This window comes from Eleutherodactylus coqui, chromosome 2 (assembly GCF_035609145.1).
Source record: "Eleutherodactylus coqui strain aEleCoq1 chromosome 2, aEleCoq1.hap1, whole genome shotgun sequence".
Lineage (NCBI taxonomy): Eukaryota > Metazoa > Chordata > Amphibia > Anura > Eleutherodactylidae > Eleutherodactylus > Eleutherodactylus coqui.
Genome location: NC_089838.1, coordinates 309,228,297 through 309,246,960, shown reverse-complemented (window position 1 = coordinate 309,246,960; position 18,664 = coordinate 309,228,297). Strand labels below are relative to the sequence as shown.

The window sequence follows — 18,664 nt, the reverse complement described above, 5'->3', positions numbered from 1 at the left end:
TGAGGGGACGATACAAGGATCTCTGCCATGATCTGTTTATACCCAGGACTGCGACTGTAACAAGAGGGCATCCGCTACGTCTAGAAGAAAGCAGGTTTCAACACCAACACAGAAAAGGGTTCTTTACTGTAAGAGCAGTAAAACTGTGGAACTCTCTGCCTGAGGACGTGGCGATGGCAAAATCCATAGAGGAGTTTAAAAGGGGACTCACTTGATGTCTTTCTAGAGGGGAAGGATATTACAGGATATAAATCTTAGGTTAATTGTTAATCCTGGTATACAGGCAGGTAGGAACTATTAGGGGTTGATCCAGGTATTAGTCTGATTGCCATTAGGGAGTCGGGAAGGAATTTTCCCCCAAATGGGTTAATTGGCTCCTGCCTTTTGTTTTTTTTTTACCTTCCTCTGGATCAACAACATAGGAGGATAAACAGGCTGAGGTAGATGGACATTGTCTTCATTCGGCCTTACATACTATGTTACTATGATTTGTTTGGGTGCCCTGAGGACTGGACTTGGGAAAAACTGTCTTAGCGCAAATTTAGATGAACTTATTGGCAGCTGAATGGTTAATGCAACTGCCTGGGAACAGGGGGGGCGGGATGATAGAATAGGATTGGGCGATCAGGTTATGTTTAGTTTTGGTAGGAGTTAAAGGGATAAAAGTTAGTGTAAGGAAGTGGGAGAAGATTCTGGAGTTCAGAGTAGGAAAGAAGAAGACACACGCCCAAGAGTTAAAGAAAGGGAGGGTATGGAATGCGGTTGGAAGTTTGGAAGTTATCACAGCTGGGTTATGCGGCAAGCTTCCCATGCCAGCTTTGGGTTTTAGAGAAAGGGGGTCTTTCAAGCCTGGCTTCGGTCTAAGCAGGGTTTCTGGCGCCTTACAGGACTCTTAAAAAAGTTAGTTTTGGGGGATGCATGGCAAGTTGATAAAGGTTAAATATTTAAAAGTTATGAATATTGGAAAGTTAAAAGAATGTTCATTTTAGTAAAGCTGTGACCTACCCCATATGTCAAAATGCCAGTCGTTGTCATAGTCGTTTTTGGTTAAAAGGGAGCAGTACGTGGAGAAGTTTATAGTACCCCTAGTGCGGCTATTTCTCCCATTATGCAGTCGTGATAATCATAACGGGACACAGTGAGACCACTGATTTCAATAGGATTTCAGTCGCTTAGTTTTCACTAGCCGGATTTGTCTGCTGTTATAGCCCATCCTTGCCAAGGAATGACGACTTATTAGAGATGAGCGAACGTACTCGTCCGAGCTTGATACTCGTTCGAGTATTAGCGTGTTCGAGATGCTCGTTACTCGTGACGAGTACCACGCGATGTTCAGGTTGCTTTCACTTTCATCTCTGAGACGTTAGCGCGCTTTTCTGGCCAATAGAAAGACAGGGAAGGCATTACAACTTCCCCCTGCGACGTTCAAGCCCTATACCACCCCCCTGCAGTGAGTGGCTGGCGAGATCAGGTGTCACCCGAGTATAAAAATCGTCCCCTCCCGCGGCTCGCCACAGATGCGTTCTGACATAGAGGAGGGAAAGTGCTATCTTCGTGGAGCTGCTATAGGGAGAGCGTTAGGAGTATTTTAGGCTTCAAGAACCGCAACGGTCCTTCTAAGGGCCACATCTAACCGTGTGCAGTACTGTGGAGGCTGCTTTTTGCAGTGAGTGTTGCACATTTTTTTTTTTTTTTTGGTATATCGGCCGTGCAGAGCATTGCGCCCTGCAGTAATACTCCAGGGCCAGAAGTGGTGGTTAGGCAGGGACAGAAGACATATTGATTAAATATAGACAGTGGGCCTTTGCAAAAAAATTTGGGGAAAAAAATCTATTTGGGCTGCCTGTGACTGTCCTCAGTGTTCTGGGTCTCTGCTGGGTGTAGTAGTCCTCCAAATTCATACGCAGCGAGCTAAGTGTTACAGCAGGCTTGCGCAAAATTATTTCCTGGCGTTCCGTAAGCAAAGTCAGCCTCCAACCACAGGCCAATAAGCGGCAAATTTAACTACAGTGTTTTGTTTCTGCACTACTGGTAATACACCATGCTGAGGGGTAGGGGTAGGCCTAGAGGACGTGGACGCAGGCGAGGACGCGGAGGCCCAAGTCAGGGTGTGGGCACAGGCCGAGCCAGTGCGGTGGCCAGGGGTAGAGGCAGGGCCAGACCGAATAATCCACCAACTGGTTCCCAAAGCGCCCCCTCGCGCCATGTCACCCTGCAGAGGTCAAGGTGCTCTACGGTGTGGCAGTTTTTCACAGAGATGCCTGACGACCGAAGAACAGTGGTGTGCAACCTTTGTCGCGCCAAGATCAGCTGCGGAGGCACCACCACCAGCATGCGCAGGAATTTCAAATAGTAAATGGATCACAGCACACGTAAACCCTGTGTATCTCCAGGGAAGATATTCCACTCCAAGAGGTGCTCGCTCTCAAAAGTCCTGGATCCTGGACCGTATTCCAAATAGCAAAGAAGAGTAGATAAGAGCAGCACTCAGGGGTTAATTCCAGAGAAACTTTATTGCCCACAACGTTTCAACTCAGAAGAGTCTTTGTCAAGTGCACTTGACAAAGACTCTTCTGAGTTGAAACGTTGTGGGCAATAAAGTTTCTCTGGAATTAACCCCTGAGTGCTGCTCTTATCTACTCTTCACCAGCATGCGCAGGCATATGATGGCCAAGCACCCCACAAGGTGGGACGAAGGCCGTTCACTGCCTCTGGTTTGCACCACTACCTCTCCCCCTGTGCCCCAACCTGCCACTGAGATCCAACCCCCCTCTGAGGACACAGGCACTACCGTCTCCTGGCCTGCACCCACACCCTCACCTTCGCTGTCCTCGGCCCCATCCAGCAATGTCTCTCAGAGCACCGTCCAGACGTCGCTAGCGCCACTGTTTAAGCGCAAGCGCAAGTACGCCGCCACGCACCCGCACGCTCAAGCGTTAAACGTGCACATTGCCAAATTGATCAGCCTAGAGATGCTGCCGTATAGGCTTGTGGAAACGGAGGCTTTCAAAAGCATGATGGCGGCTCCGGCCCCGCGCTACTCGGTTCCCAGTTGCCACTACTTTTCCCGATGTGCCGTCCCAGCCCTGCACGACCACGTCTCCCGCAACATTGTACGCGCCCTCACCAACGTGGTTACTGCCAAGGTCCACTTAACAACGGACACGTGGACAAGCACAGACAGGCAGGGCCACTATATCTCCCTGACGGCACATTGGGTGAATTTAGTGGAGGCTGGGACAGAGTCAGAGCCTGGGACCGCTCACGTCCTACCCACCCCCCGAATTGTGTGCCCCAGCTCGGTGGTGGTATCTGCGGCGGTGTATGCTTCCTCCACTAAACCACCCTCCTTCTCTTCCTACGCAACCTCTGTCTCGCAATCAAGATGTGTCAGCAGCAGCACGTCGCCAGCATGGCAGCACAGCGGTGGGCAAGCGTCAGCAGGCCGTGCTGAAACTACTCAGCTTAGGAGAGAAGAGGCACACGGCCCACGAACTGCTGCAGGGTCTGACAGAGCAGACCGACCGCTGGCTTGCGCCGCTGAGCCTCCAACCGGGCATGGTCGTGTGTGACAACGGCCGTAACCTGGTGGCGGCTCTGCAGCTTGGCAGCCTCACGCACGTGCCATGCCTGGCCCATGTCTTTAATTTGGTGGTTCAGCGCTTTCTGAAAAGCTACCCACACTTGTCATACCTGCTCGGAAAGGTGCGCCGGGTCAGCGCACATTTCCGTAACTCCAAGACGGACGCTGCCACCCTGCGGACCCTGCAACATCGGTTTCATCTGCCAGTGCACCGACTGCTGTGTGACATGCCCACACGGTGGAACTCTACGCTCCACATGTTGGCTAGGCTCTATGAGCAGCGTAGAGCTATAGCGAAATACCAACTCCAACATGGGCGGCGTAGTGAGAGTCAGCCTCCTCAATTATTTACAGAAGAGTGGGCCTGGTTGGCAGACATCTGCCAGGTCCTTGGAAACTTTGAGGAGTCTACCCAGATGCTGAGCGGGGATGTTGCAATCATTAGCGTCACCAGTCCCTTGGCTATGCCTCTTGAGAAGTTCCCTGCAAAGCATAAAGGCAGACGCTTTGCACTCAGAAACGGAGGCGGGGGAAGACAGTATGTCGCTGGATAGTCAGAGCACCCTCATGTCTATATCTCAGCGCGTTGAGGAGGAGGAGGGGGAGGAGCATGAAGAGGAGGGGGAAAAGACAGCTTGGCCCACTGCTGAGGGTACACATGCTGCTTGCCTGTCATCCTTTCAGCGTGTATGGCCAGAGGAGGAGGAGGAGGAGGGGGAGGAGCATGAGGAGGAGGGGGATAAGACAGCTTGGCCCACTGCTGAGGGTACACATGCTGCTTGCCTGTCATCCTTTCAGCGTGTATGGCCAGAGGAGGAGGAGGAGGAGGAGGAGGAGGATCCTGAAAGTGATCTTCCTAGTGAGGACAGCCATGTGTTGCGTACAGGTGCCTTTCTTGTGACCCTCGCGTTACACGCATTCTGGCCACTACGGATTACTGGGTGTACACACTGCTCGACCCACGGTATAAGGAGAACCTTTCCACTCTCATTCCCGAAGAGGAAAGGGGTTCGAGAATGATGCTATACCACAGGGCGCTGGTGGACAAACTGATGGTAAACTTCCCATCCGACAGCGCTAGTGGCCGAAGGCACATTTCCGAGGCCCAGGTAGCAGGGGAGGCGCAGAGATCAGGCAGCATGTACAGCGCAGGCAGGGAACCATTCTCCAAGGCCTTTGCCAGCTTTCTGGCTCCCCAGCAAGACTGTGTCACCGGTCCCCAGTCAAGGCTGAGTTGGCAGGAGCAGTGTAAAAGGATGGTGAGGGAGTACGTAGCCGATCGCACGACCATCCTCGGTGACGCCTCTGCCCCCTACAACTACTGGGTGTCGAAGCTGGACACGTGGCCTGAACTCACGCTGTATGCCCTGGAGGTGCTTGCTTGTCCTGCGGCTAGCGTCTTGTCAGAGAGTGTGTTTAGTGTGGCTGGGGGAATCATCACGGATAAGCGTACCCACCTGTCAACCGACAGTGCCGACAGGCTAACACTCATCAAGATGAACAAAGCCTGGATTTCCCCAGACCTCTCTTCTTCACCAGCGGACAGCAGCGATACCTAAGCAATACGTAGGCTGCACCCGCGGATGGAAGCATCGTTCTCTATCACCATCAAAAACGGGGACCTTTTTGCTTCATCAATCTGTGTATAATATTCCTCCTCCTCCTCCTGCTCCTCCTCCTGAAACCTCACATAATCACGCCGAACGGGCAATTTTTCTTAGGGCCACAAGGCTCAGTCATATAATTTTTCTAAACAATTTTTATACGTTTCAATGCTCATTAAAGCGTTGAAACTTTCACCTGAACCAATTTTTATTTTTACTGGGCTGCCTCCAGGCCTAGTTACCAATTAAGCCACATTAACCAAAGCGATTAATGGATTTCACCTGCCCTCTTGGTTGGGCATGGGCAATTTTTCTCAGGTACATTAGTACTGTTGGTACACCAATTTTTGGGGGCCCTCGCCTACAGTGTAATCAAATGAATTTTTAGCCCACCTGCATTACAGCTGACGTTACATGAGCTGTGTTGGGCAATGCAATGGGATATATTTATGTACCGCCGGTTTGTTCCAGGGAGCCACCCATGCTGTGGGTCCACAGGGAGTTGTAACTGCATGTGTCCACTTCTAAAGAACCCCAGTCTGACTGGGGCATGCAGTGTGGGCCGAAGCCCACCTGCATTAAACATGACATTACCTCAGCTGTGATGGGAAATGCAATGGGATATATTTATGTACCGCCGGTGGCTTCCTGGCACCCACCAGTGCTGTCGGTCCACAGGGACTTCACAATAGGGAGTTGTACCTGCCTGTGTCTATGAATTAAAAACCTCGGTCAGGTTGGGGCATGCAGTGTGGGCCGAAGCCCACCTGCATTTAATCTGACGTTAGCTCTGCTGTCCAGGGCACTGCAATGGGATACATTTATGTACAGCCGGTGGGTTCCAGGGAGCCACCCATGCTGTGGGTGCACACGGAATTCCCATTGCGGAGTTGTACCTGCCTGTGACTATTTATAAAAAAAACGCGGTCTGACTGGGGCATGCAGACACCTTGACAGAATGAATAGTGTGTGGCACATAGGTTCCCCATTGCTATGCCCACGTGTTCAGCTCCAGATGGAGGTGGCACAGGATTGGATTTCTCATTGCTTCTGTACAGCATTGTAGACTATCGCCCCGCCCCTTTTAAAGAGGGTCGCTGCCTAGCCGTGCCAACCTCTGCAGTGTGTGCCTGTTTTTCCTCTGGCAGACGCACTTATAAATAGACATGAGGGTGGCGTGGCATGAGGGCAGCTGAAGGCTGGGCAGGGACAGTTTGGTGTGCGCTGTGGACACTGGGTCGTGGGGGGGGGGGGTTGGGCAGCATGTAACCCAGGAGAAGTGGCAGCGGAGTGTCATGCAGGCAGTGATTGTGCTTTGTTGGAGGTAGTGTGGTGCTTAGCTAAGGTATGCATTGCTAATGAGGGCTTTTCAGAAGTAAAAGTTGTTGGGGGGGGCACTCTTGCCGCTATTGTGGCTTAATAGTGGGACCTGGGAACTTGAGATGCAGCCCAACATGTAGCCCCTCGCCTGCCCTATCCGTTGCTGTGTCGTTCCCATCACTTTCTTGAATTGCCCAGATTTTCACAAATGAAAACCTTAGCGAGCATCGGCGAAATACAAAAATGCTCGGGTCGCCCATTGACTTCAATGGGGTTCGTTACGCGAAACGAACCCTCGAGCATTGCGATAATTTCGTCCCGAGTAACAAGCACCCGAGCATTTTGGTGCTCGCTCATCTCTACGACTTATGCATTCAGACACCTTAGTTGGAGCACCAGTTTTGTATTCAGCTGCATTTTCCTTGCAGCTACTGTTCATGAGAATGATTCCTGACATCCTCCTCTGACCCCTTTTATTGAAATGTTTTTTGCGTCCACAGAATGTCCTTTCGCTGGATGTTTTCCTTGATCACGCCGTTCTCAGTATACTCTCCACATCGCTGATGAAAAAAACAAGGTGTCTCTAATAAAGGGGTCATACACTGTATGTTGGGATATTGGACAAAAGATTTCTGCATTTATCAATTAAAAACATATTCCACTGTAGTAACTAAATATATAGTGCAATTAGAATCACATACTGGATCTATGGTTATTTCTCTTCATCTCACTAAGCAGTAATGATTGCAACGTTTTCATGAAAACTGTGGGAATTCACTGTATATTTGGACCTTTGTGCATTTTTGTTTTTCTGGGCGTATTCATTGGGTTTTTCACGTGCACAAAAAAAAATGTAAGAAGGTTCCATAGATTTCATGCCTTTATGCCTTCATGCATAAATTTGCAGTGAATACGCCTGCTTCATGTATATTCACTGTGTTGCGGCGGTTCTGAGATCTGTTCTATTTTAGTAATCTGGTTCAGGTCTTGTATATGGTTCTCTTCATCTTCCGGCTCTGGTGGAAGTGGTTTTAGGTGAGACTTGCTTGGTTTCACATGTGGGTAATTTAGGAGGACTATTTAACCTGGCCTTGTGCTTAGCTCATTGCTGTTTAATTCAGTCCCCCTCTGACTGTGGGGGAAGTTAGAGCTTGGTGCTGGATCTCCTGGTTTCCTGATTCTTCACTAAGCTAAGTACTGAGGTTACTTTCGTTGATATTTTATTCTCTGTGGTTTTCTCCTCTCCCCCGTTGGATCTGCTAGTGGCCTAGGTATGTGGTCAGGTTCACCCTTGTTAGGGCGGGTTGTCTGTGTATAGGCAGGTCCCTTTCCTGGGTAAAGGGCTTTTAGGGACAGTGTTTCCCCGGGGTGTCTGTTTTCTTTATTGTTTACCACTGTTTTGTGTGCACTTGCGGTCTGTTTGTTAACAGCCCATTAGTCTTCCAGGTTTTTGGATTTAGCCTATCCAGATTGGATGTGACACACTTTGTACGCTCTTTGTCAGAAAAAATCGAGCCACTAGAAGGCATGCAGCTACATCTCAGACAGATATGCAAATAAAGAGAGTTGCAGCATGATTAGACAAACGGTCTTGTCACCTGATGAATCTAAAAGTGGTTCCACCCTTGGCCTATAAAAAGACTCTCATATGTTACTTGTGTGCAGTGGACTGCTTTTCCGCTTCTGTGGAGCTTGTTGACCACTAGATGTTTATACAATATAATCAAAGAGATTTCACCCAGTTAACAGAGTTTAAGGGGGAGGCATAATTGGAATGCGAGAAGCTGGATGGTCGTATTCGTGAATTGCCGTTTTGCCCAGACTGTTAGGAGGTGTTGGGACCAGTGGATACATGAGGGCATGCGCACAAGACGACCGGGCTCAGGATGCCCTTGACAGACCAGCAGTAGAGAGGATTGTCTGATCTTCTGACAAGTACGAGCTCCAACTGTTTTGTTGTCCGCCATCCCGAGACAGACGGCACCATTGTGTTCAGGTCTGGAGACCTCGTGGTGAGCACCTCAATCCTGCCTTTGCTGTGGAACGGCACACTGCCCCTTGCTGGTGTGATGGTCTGTGGGGCCATCGCATACAACTGTCGCTCCCCCCTAGTAGTGGGAATAGGGACAACGACAGCTCAGCGATGTGTTTAGGACATCCGGCAGCCACATGTGTTCCTGTTATTTTACAACTGCAAGCTATACATGTTTTGGAACAAAAAAAAGTACCCGGATAACCCCTTTTAATAACCTATGAAGCACCCTGATTGGCTGGAGATGGGAAAGCTGGGTATGTGTGCATACCATTTACAAAGAGGACCATACATGCATGTTCTCTATGGGCCCGGGCAGTGGACAGCGACAAGATAGGGTGAGTGGGGGCACCACTGGTTATAGCCAGAGGCCATGACATATTAGTGCTTTCTTCTTTGTCATTTATGTATTTGCATACATTTTTATCATTTTTTTCATAACAATTCAAATTATTATTATTATTTTAGACCTGTTTTTCCTCCTCCAACTACGTTTAAGCGCTATAACTCCCCATGTCATTACTATTTTATCCATCCCTCTGCGTTTCATTACATCTTATATTATTACAACCTCATTGTTATATCAAATGTCAAACCCCATAGCAGTCAAGCTGATAGCAGAGAGCAGAGGAAGGAGAAGACAGCTGAAGAAGCACAGCAGGGACCTGATGAAATATCAGAAGAGAAGTAAGAGTGAGTGAATGATACTCGGGGAATAAAAAGGCAAAATAAATTCTAAATGTGAAAGCCCAAGAAAAGACAAAAATCACCCTGAATAAAAAATGTCCTGGTGTTAAGAGACTATAAACAGAGGAAACATAAAAGGAGCAAAGAGAAAAAGGATCGATCATCATCAAAATGCTACGATTGTGTTTAAAAATACAAGGAGTCATAAAAAGCCGAGTGATCCAGCAGAGAAATGATGTCTGCACATTTATTTGATTAAATGGAGGAAACCATTAGAGGAATAAAACCCAAACATAGTTTATATCCGTGTTTACTGAGAGAGACTGGGAAATGGATTAAAGACATGACTCGGCTGTGTACACAATAAAATAAAGTGACCCAGCCGTAGCCACATGCTTATGAGGAATGATAATGGGATAGCAGTACAGTGAAATTCTGTTAGGGACCTCTTACACAGGCAGATAATCTGTCCATAATGAGCGCCGATCAGGGATGCAGCATGTCGATCGGCGCTCATTAAACTGCCATTTACATGCAGCATTCATTGTCAGTATGCAAACTGTATGGTAACAAACAATATCACTTATTGATGTGGATTCCAAGTGTGTTGGGTAGCTGAATGCAGATTACGCCCATTGAATAGGGCTAATCTGTATGCGGCAGTGCAGATTGAATATCCATGGTGGAAATTTGAGGGTCAATTTTGGATTAGGCCACAGATACCACTGCAAATATATGGCAAACTTTTCTGTAAGTAAAAAAAAAATGCCATATCCATAGAGGAATTTCGGATATGTGTTATGTTCTAGGTGGAGAGCAAACACATTGTCCGGTTCAGATGTAATTTGTTGCCCTAAAAGGATAGATTTATACACAATATACTAACGAGGAGAACATAAAATGTTATTAACGAAACCAAAAAGTTGGGGAACCGGAAATCTAACCCTAACTTACTAATGTGATGAGACCTACTTTAAAGCAGAGCGCCCGACCTGATGAGGGCAACCCCACATTAGGAGCCTGGGGTGACCCTGACTCTCCCTAGTTGGAAAACTATAATGTTTACTACAACGAATAACAATATATAGATGATAAACGAGCACACAGTGAGGCAGAAGTAATACCAATATAGCAACAGACAGGAGATAGATGTGATAGGGGTCAATCATTATTAATCAATAACCTAATATAAGAAAGATAAGGAAACAGTGTAATAAATGTGACATTAGTTATTTGGTTATATAATGTTATGTATTATATGTAAAACATTCCGGAAGTTGCTAGTAGAATTTGGATATAGAATCATATGTAAAAAGGTATATTCAAGCGTTTATTTGAATATTGATTTTAAAATACTAAATGTATGACTAATTAGATTTTATTCAGCTATCTTACTGAATACCAACTTACCAACTTTGTGCTGACTCCCAGTAGGTGGCTGGACCAGTTTTGTCTATGTGAAAAGTAGAAACAATGTCCCCTCTTTTGATGTGCAAATTGCTGATGAACTTTGAAGATTACACTTCTAGTCAAACGAGAAATGTAATTAACAAAAGTAGACAGCCAAGAGTATCACACTGTAACTGTTTCTATGTCTACTTCAAACAGTTTTGTTGATACCTTTTGTTTAGAAAAGCTTGTTGATTTACAGTTGCCAAAAGTACTTTGTAACCAGGCATCAGGTAACATTTGGCTTGTTGATTTACAGTTGCCAAAAGTACTTTGTAACCAGGCATCAGGTAACATTTGGAAACGCCTTCTTTACAACTTGCATATAAACTAGCAATGTACAACAATAAACAGAATTCATTCTGATCACTAGACGGTCTTATGTGTAGTGGTTATTATGGTTCTCTATGAGTACTCTATATAATATTTCCTCTTAATTTGGATACAGGCAACATTCGCATTACGGTCTGCGTTCCAGACCCCCCACAGTTTATTTGGCGCCCGACAAGTGGGGCAGAAGCTAACTCCTTACCTGCAGCCGATACCTGACGACACTACCTGCCGACCAGCCGGACGAGAGGCCACGGGACCCCAGATCTACAAAACACCGGTATACGGTAAGCTCTTGACTTACCACTCAAGCTCTGGGCTCTCCTGACTTCAAGTCTCGTGTCGACAGGGGGTGAGTTGCTGTATGTTATATAGGACGCTTCTGCCTGTTATTTACGGTGTTCTTAGTGACCGTGCTAGACGGAAGAACCCTTGTGTGTATATTGCCATGTTGCCTGTAGTAATTGTTGAAATCTGTACGTTGATAGTCTGTGTCGTGTTAGCCATAATTTGCTTTTACTGAGTCTGTTATAATATCACCAGAAGTTCCCTTAGAAGAGAGGTCTGGTCTCCCCTAACCCCCCCCCCCCTTAAGGAGTCCGTAAAACTATTCCAGGACCAGGGGTCCTTAGTGTACTGTGTGAAATAGAAGCCTGTGTGACCTATAGAAGCCTGTGTGACCTATAGAAGCCTGTGTGACCTATAGAAGCCTGTGTGACCTATAGAAGCCTGTGTGACCTATAGAAGCCTGTGTGACCTATAGAAGCCTGTGTGACAAATAGAAACCTGTGTGACAAATAGAAACCTGTGTGACAAATAGAAGCCTGTGTGACAAATAGAAGCCTGTGTGACAAATAAAGTTCTGTGTGCCATAAGCTGTGTGAGAAAGGGAAGGGGGAGACGATTGCAGACAAGTGTATAAAATATAGAAAGATAGGACTTAGAAAGCAGGAACCTTTAACTATGAGTTCTGGTAACAGTACGGGAAAAAAAAGCATATGAAAGATATCAGAGACGCCAGTTTAGATAAAGGAACAGACAATATGGGAAACGTACAGGGCAAGTAGTATGCCTATATGGAAATCAGCCAGAGAAATAGTAAAAGACAAAGAAGGCACGTTAGCTGTGGGAAGAAGAATGTAGTAAGGTGTTTAGAATTTTGGGAGTCTTAGACCAGCACGTTTGGGGAAAAGATTCAGAGATAGTCAAAAGGTTGTATAAAAATATGTTAGACAGATGGATTAAGGCAAGTATAGATACGGCAGTAAGGGGTTATCAGAGAAAGGGAATCCTCTTATAGTTTGTGTCCCTCTGGGGCATAAAGTAAGTTCATGCAAAATCTGTGGACAATTATGTGACAAATAACCACTATTGTTTGTCTTGTAAGTCTTGTTGTTATGTAAACTAATATTTGTTGTACGTCTTAGTGTTCTTGTAATGTCTAATTTCTAAGTGTAAGAAAGTTATACCCCACTCACATCTGTGGGGGTTCAAAAGAACAATGAAGTATATATATACTGGGTGGTTTTTTTGTTTTTTTTTTCCTGAGTGTAAAGAAGGTATGAGCTATGGGGGGTTGTATTGTCTCTGTAGTAAGGAATGGTGTAAGCAGACTGTACAGGTTAATAGGGAACAAAGAAAGTGTAGTATAACTTGTTAAAAGAAAGAAAAAAAAGAAAAAAAAAGCAAGTCAATGAGTTAAGGAAAGGTAGAAGGTTTAACAATGCACGGTAATAATAGTTGCTATCTGGAGTGGTGAATATAAGTATGTAGGTGGAAATGGGCATAAGTTGTATTATGTTTGTCATTGGATAGCCTATTCTGAGCAAATTGTGTAAAAACCGCGGTACTAAGAGTTTTTCTTATCTATACATAATTCGCTCATTATTGGAAGTCTGGTGTACAGTAAATACAATCCCAATTTCTACTTCACATATTATCAGTCCGTATAGGAATGAATAAAACCCCCCTTAGTGAGTGTGAATTTGCAGTTTAGAAGATGTTTACAGGCAGTGGAACCAGTTATACAGCTATTTGTCTGGAGAAGTTTCTGTGTTCTATAGAAGATAAGATACATTTCAAAGGGTGGGGAGTACTGGGCTTTAGAAGACCTACTTGTCTTTGCAAAGAAATGTGAATTAAGAATTGGTTATATTTGGCTACACAGGAAGTATGTTGTATTATATATATACTGTTCAATAGCTAAAAATGAAATGAGAAAAGAATTCAAAGCACAGGTATATAATGTTCTCTCATTGTGGGGTCAGTTCCCTCTTCAACCTTCACCCCCTCCTTCATCTCAATTCCAACCGTCTCCTCCCCCCCACCCTATGCCAAGTCATCCACTCCAAGGTCAAACATTGGACTGGAGGGATGGACCTGCTGGCATTGTGGACAACAGAACCCGGATTGGAGAGAGAGCTGCCCTGCTTGCGGAGCTCCTCGGTGCAAACCGGTTATGCCTATGCTCACTAGATCCTAGGCTAGTGAGTGGAAGCATGAGGACAAGAAAGAGATGCAGGGAGCGGAGGGTGATATAGAAGCAGATGTAAAACAGGGAAGGCAGTGGGAACTATAATCTAAAATTATGTGAAAGACTATTGTGGCACAGATTGGGATAAAAATAAACATAAGAGAAGTAGTAGAGACGAGGGAAATAAGCAGGGTTGGGAAGTACCGACACTTTTAGACAAGTGAGGAAGTACTGACACTTAAAAAGTAGTAACTGACATGCAAATGTTTTTGTCTTTATGTGTGTGTATTAATGAAGGGCCCGTATGAGAGTTAGATTGTGTTATATGGTGTATACTGTCCGGTGGCTAGAAACTAAATGAGGCAAGAAAGACCAAACACTGAGCCAGACCACAGGGGGTGGAGCTAGGTGATGTAAGGAGATGGGAGGGAAGAACAATAGGAAGAGGTCTTCTTCCACCCTCAACACAGACCAGCCTAGGAGAGAAGTATACGTCTAGTAATTACTAATAATTAATGCTGTTTGAAGTCTGAATGTTTTAGTTGCTTATTAATATCTTAGCTATTGTTTCATAGAGATAAAATTCAGTGTCATAGAAAGGAAGAAAGACGCTGATGAAATAAGAAACTTGTAATGAATTATGTGAATTATACCGTCTTAAAAATAGAGAACATAGGGATTTTAAGATATATATATATATTTTTTTGCTTTTTGTGTAAATGTCAGTTCTGTGATTGGTTGGACGTCTATATCACTGCTAAATGCTGTTAGTACTGCACTGTCTCTGAGAGAATGTTCTGTAGGAGAGACATGCAGATGACCAGCATCGAAGGGGTGGAGCTAGATAATGTAAAAGTAGGTAATGTTTCATCCTTCTTTTGTCTACAAAGGAGGGGGTGAGGAGCTTGGGCAGTTAGGAAGTTTTTTTTTTCCCTTCTCAAATTTGATGAGACATTGCAGGCAGGATCAGATTAATAATGAATTTGCTTAAAGAATATCATATTCCAATATGAATACATGTTTGTGGATTATTCTGCCTTGTTGTAATTCATGTCTGTTATTTGTACTAATATCTTACAAGCCTTATCTGCATCCATCAAATTTTCACCAGATGGATCGGTACGGGTTGAGACCTCAAGTGACAGTTCAGAGGAGGTTTTGTAAACTAACTGCTCTCTTGGTAGATCCGGCTCATGTATTTGTCTTGATAGCTACTGCAGAAACTCAGCTTTCCGCAGGTCCTGACAAATAGTAAGTCACCTCCAAGACAAACTCCAATTCCTGAGTCATTGCTTAGCACAAGGAACTGGATATCTGACATAGGTGATCCAGGTATTGCAGGTCAGCAATTTCAAAATTTTTAAATTTAATTTTTATATTTTTTTTTTGCAACAAGGTTCTGATCTATTTTAATAGAATACCAGCTTGATTATCTAGCAGTAATTGGTGCAAGGGGTTTCAGGAATGCCAATTCAGCTGGCAGAAACTGAACCGCTAGAGGTAATGTTTAAAGGGTCACGATGCCTCATGCGCTTCCTTGTGCTGGAAAGTCCTGAAAGCATATTGGGAACCGAAATGATGGGATCCTTGGGATCTTGTATCGAACTTCACTCGTCCGGTGAGGCTCGTATACACCCCAGGTCTGAAAGTCACCCGACCTTCGGTCGGATGGCAGCAGACCTAGCGACACCTCTCCCTGTCTTCACTCTTACGCACGCAGAGAAACAAGTTCTTAGTGTCGTTCCTTTGAGCCTTTGGGCTACCAGTCAGACGGACCTCGACAGACTGTCTGTATTTGTTTGTATTTAATTTCAGAGGAAAGCAGTACTGTTGGATAGTGCTGCCACAAGGGGCACAGTATAGCCCAAAACCAGTTCACCAGATTCATGAAACTGGTATTAGACGCCTGGCCAATTCGCGAGGGCACCGCCCTCTTGTAATATGTTGATGATTTGTTTTTAATTTACTTTTATGTACTGCTGACACAAATAGTTACCTCAATGCATCACTAAGCCTTTTGTGTTTCCTCCATCAGAGTAGAATGGCTGCAAAGCCAGCAAAGAGAAACTTCTTAGATCACACCATGGTGATCTACACCCCACATGACATACATGGTATCCTGACACAGGTAAGCCGTAGACATCTGTCTCTTGCTAGACGGATCAAAATGGAACTTGCATTTACACTCTTCATCCAATGTCTCATTTCAACGTTGCACCACTTTGAATCCGGCCACCTTATTACCATTAGGTGACACTGATTCAAATGGGGGAGTAAGTACAGAGGACCAGCTCTTTGCAAATTCTCTGACTGATGATGAAGAGGAGGCCTTTGACGCAGAACACCAGCATGATTGTGACAGCTGGGTTCGCACATGTCACTGACAAACCCCTCCTAAACCCCCACCTTGAAATGTTTGTGGATGGATCTAGATACCTGAATGATGAAGGAAGGTTTGTAACAGGTTTTGAAGTAGTCACACTGAATGAGATGCTTGTACAAAAGCCACTGCCGCCACATATGTCAGCGCAGGAACTGAGGCCTGTACGATTGAAAAAGCTACCACTGCTAATATCTACACTGATTCCAGGTACGTCTTTGGTACTGCACACGATTATGGACCCATTTGGCGGTCCAGGAGCTTTCTCACGGCACAAGGCAAGCCCATTAAGCTATCATGTTGCCAGGACAGGTGGCCATAATAAAGGTTAAAGCACACACGCAGGGGCAGTCACCAGAGAACAAGGGGATAGGGCAGCCAAGGCTGCAGCTCTCCTAGGACAGGACGCAAGACCCCTTGTGCTGTAAGTTGGATCTTGGTCCCACCACTCTTGTTGATTTGGGATTTGGCGTCCTACGGGACGTAGATGATGTACCAGCGGCTGCCTACCCCCACCTCGCCGTCCTAGCTCACGGGAAAGTGCATGCCTCTCGGAATGCCATGGTTTCTGTTATGGACAAGGTATGGTATGCTCCAGGGTTCGACAGGTTGGCAAAGGCATATGTGAAGGCATGTGAAGTGCACACCCAGACCACTGTATCCTATTCAGAGATTACAAATCGATTACATCCAGCTTCCCAAATCAAGGCAGGTATGAGTACGTCCTTGTGTGCGTGGACCTGTTCAAAGCCACCGCACAATGTACAGTGGCTAAACTTGTGTCAGAACTTGTATGTAGATTTGGGGTACTAGAGACAATTGAGAGTGACAGAGGTACACAATTTACAGGTTAAGTGATGCGAAAGGTGATGTCAGCCGGGGAGTGGAACAAGCGTTTTACACTCCATACCACCCGCAGAGTTTAACAAAGTTGAAAGAACTAAAATTATATGCTTAAGTTAAAAGAAGTGTTGTTTGGCTCTATGCCAAGATTAGGCCTGTACCATCCACAGGCCCTACAGCGGGGGTGTGATAAGGTTATTGAATATGTACAAGAACTATGTTGTAAACTGAAAATAACACCTGATCTAGTATTTTCCCCAATTCCAGACCCTGACAACCTAGAGGGGACTCATTTCTTGCCACCGGGAGATTGGGTGGTCGCAAAAAGACACGTAGTAAAGGCCTTGGACCCAAGGTTTGACGACCATACCAAGTTCTGTTGTCAACGCCTACTTCTGTAAAAGTGGATACATGCCTCCCACTGCAAGAAAGTTCCCGAGCCAGAGGAAAAGTGATGGGTGGGATCCCGGCGTTGTTTGGGTGGGGGAGGTAATGGACATTTTGATTTTGACTTCTGCATTTGTCTTATTGGACTGTCTTCTTATTGGGAAACACCACTACGAACGATCCACATGGAGAAGCGATGGACTGGATGGGCAAATATTTCCCACACGTGTATGCCCAACCTCAGGAGTGGAGAGGACATTTTGCGGACTTGTCTATTATCTGTCCCTACTCCTGTAGAGACTTTTTGAGACATACCCAAAAATACACCCCTTTAAGTGTCTAATATGACAATGACGATATTGATGTTGATAAATCTAAGATTACTGTATTGTAAACTTGATTGACTTGCAATATTTGATATTATGTCTTCATATCTTGATGGACATAGAGTGCACCATTCCTACCTGGGAACCCGGCACCTATGGGTGACAGAACCAGGAGATAATGGTGGCTCTGATGTCCAAATGGGGGAATGATAGGGGTCAATCATTATTAATCAATAACCTAATATAAGAAAGATAAGGAAACAGTGTAATAAATGTGACATTAGTTATTTGGTTATATAATGTTATGTATTATATGTAAAACATTCCGGAAGTTGCTAGTAGAATTTGGATATAGAATCATATGTAAAAAGGTATATTCAAGCGTTTATTTGAATATTGATTTTAAAATACTAAATGTATGACTAATTAGATTTTATTCAGCTATCTTACTGAATACCAACTTACCAACTTTGTGCTGACTCCCAGTAGGTGGCTGGACCAGTTTTGTCTATGTGAAAAGTAGAAACAATGTCCCCTCTTTTGATGTGCAAATTGCTGATGAACTTTGAAGATTACACTTCTAGTCAAACGAGAAATGTAATTAACAAAAGTAGACAGCCAAGAGTATCACACTGTAACTGTTTCTATGTCTACTTCAAACAGTTTTGTTGATACCTTTTGTTTAGAAAAGCTTGTTGATTTACAGTTGCCAAAAGTACTTTGTAACCAGGCATCAGGTAACATTTGGCTTGTTGATTTACAGTTGCCAAAAGTACTTTGTAACCAGGCATCAGGTAACATTTGGAAACGCCTTCTTTACAACTTGCATATAAACTAGCAATGTACAACAATAAACAGAATTCATTCTGATCACTAGACGGTCTTATGTGTAGTGGTTATTATGGTTCTCTATGAGTACTCTATATAATATTTCCTCTTAATTTGGATACAGGCAACATTCGCATTACGGTCTGCGTTCCAGACCCCCCACAGATGTTAACAATTATCCTTCCCAAACATACTTATCTGACAATGGAGCAGGGTAGGAGCCGCCAACTTGACAAGAAATACCTTCAGAATGGAAGTATAACCAGCGTCCTCAATGAGGAGGAGCTGGAATAAATGTGTACAGACAAGCAATGATTGGTCAGCTAGAAAACAGATCTTCCAGCCAACCAATCCATTCACACACCAGCAGAAAAGTTCTCATGTCAGTGTCACATGGAGGATTCAGGACACAGAGATTGAGG

The 18,664-nt window shown here is 45.0% G+C and overlaps 1 long non-coding RNA gene across 1 annotated transcript; it reads left to right on the top strand.

Annotated features, from left to right (window-relative positions):
* Positions 1-12,428: 12,428 nt before the first annotated feature.
* LOC136612829 (uncharacterized) lies at positions 12,429-18,290 on the top strand. Its single transcript, XR_010790420.1, has 2 exons — positions 12,429-15,606; positions 16,951-18,290. It is a non-coding gene; the product is annotated as an uncharacterized lncRNA (long non-coding RNA).
* Positions 18,291-18,664: the final 374 nt, after the last annotated feature.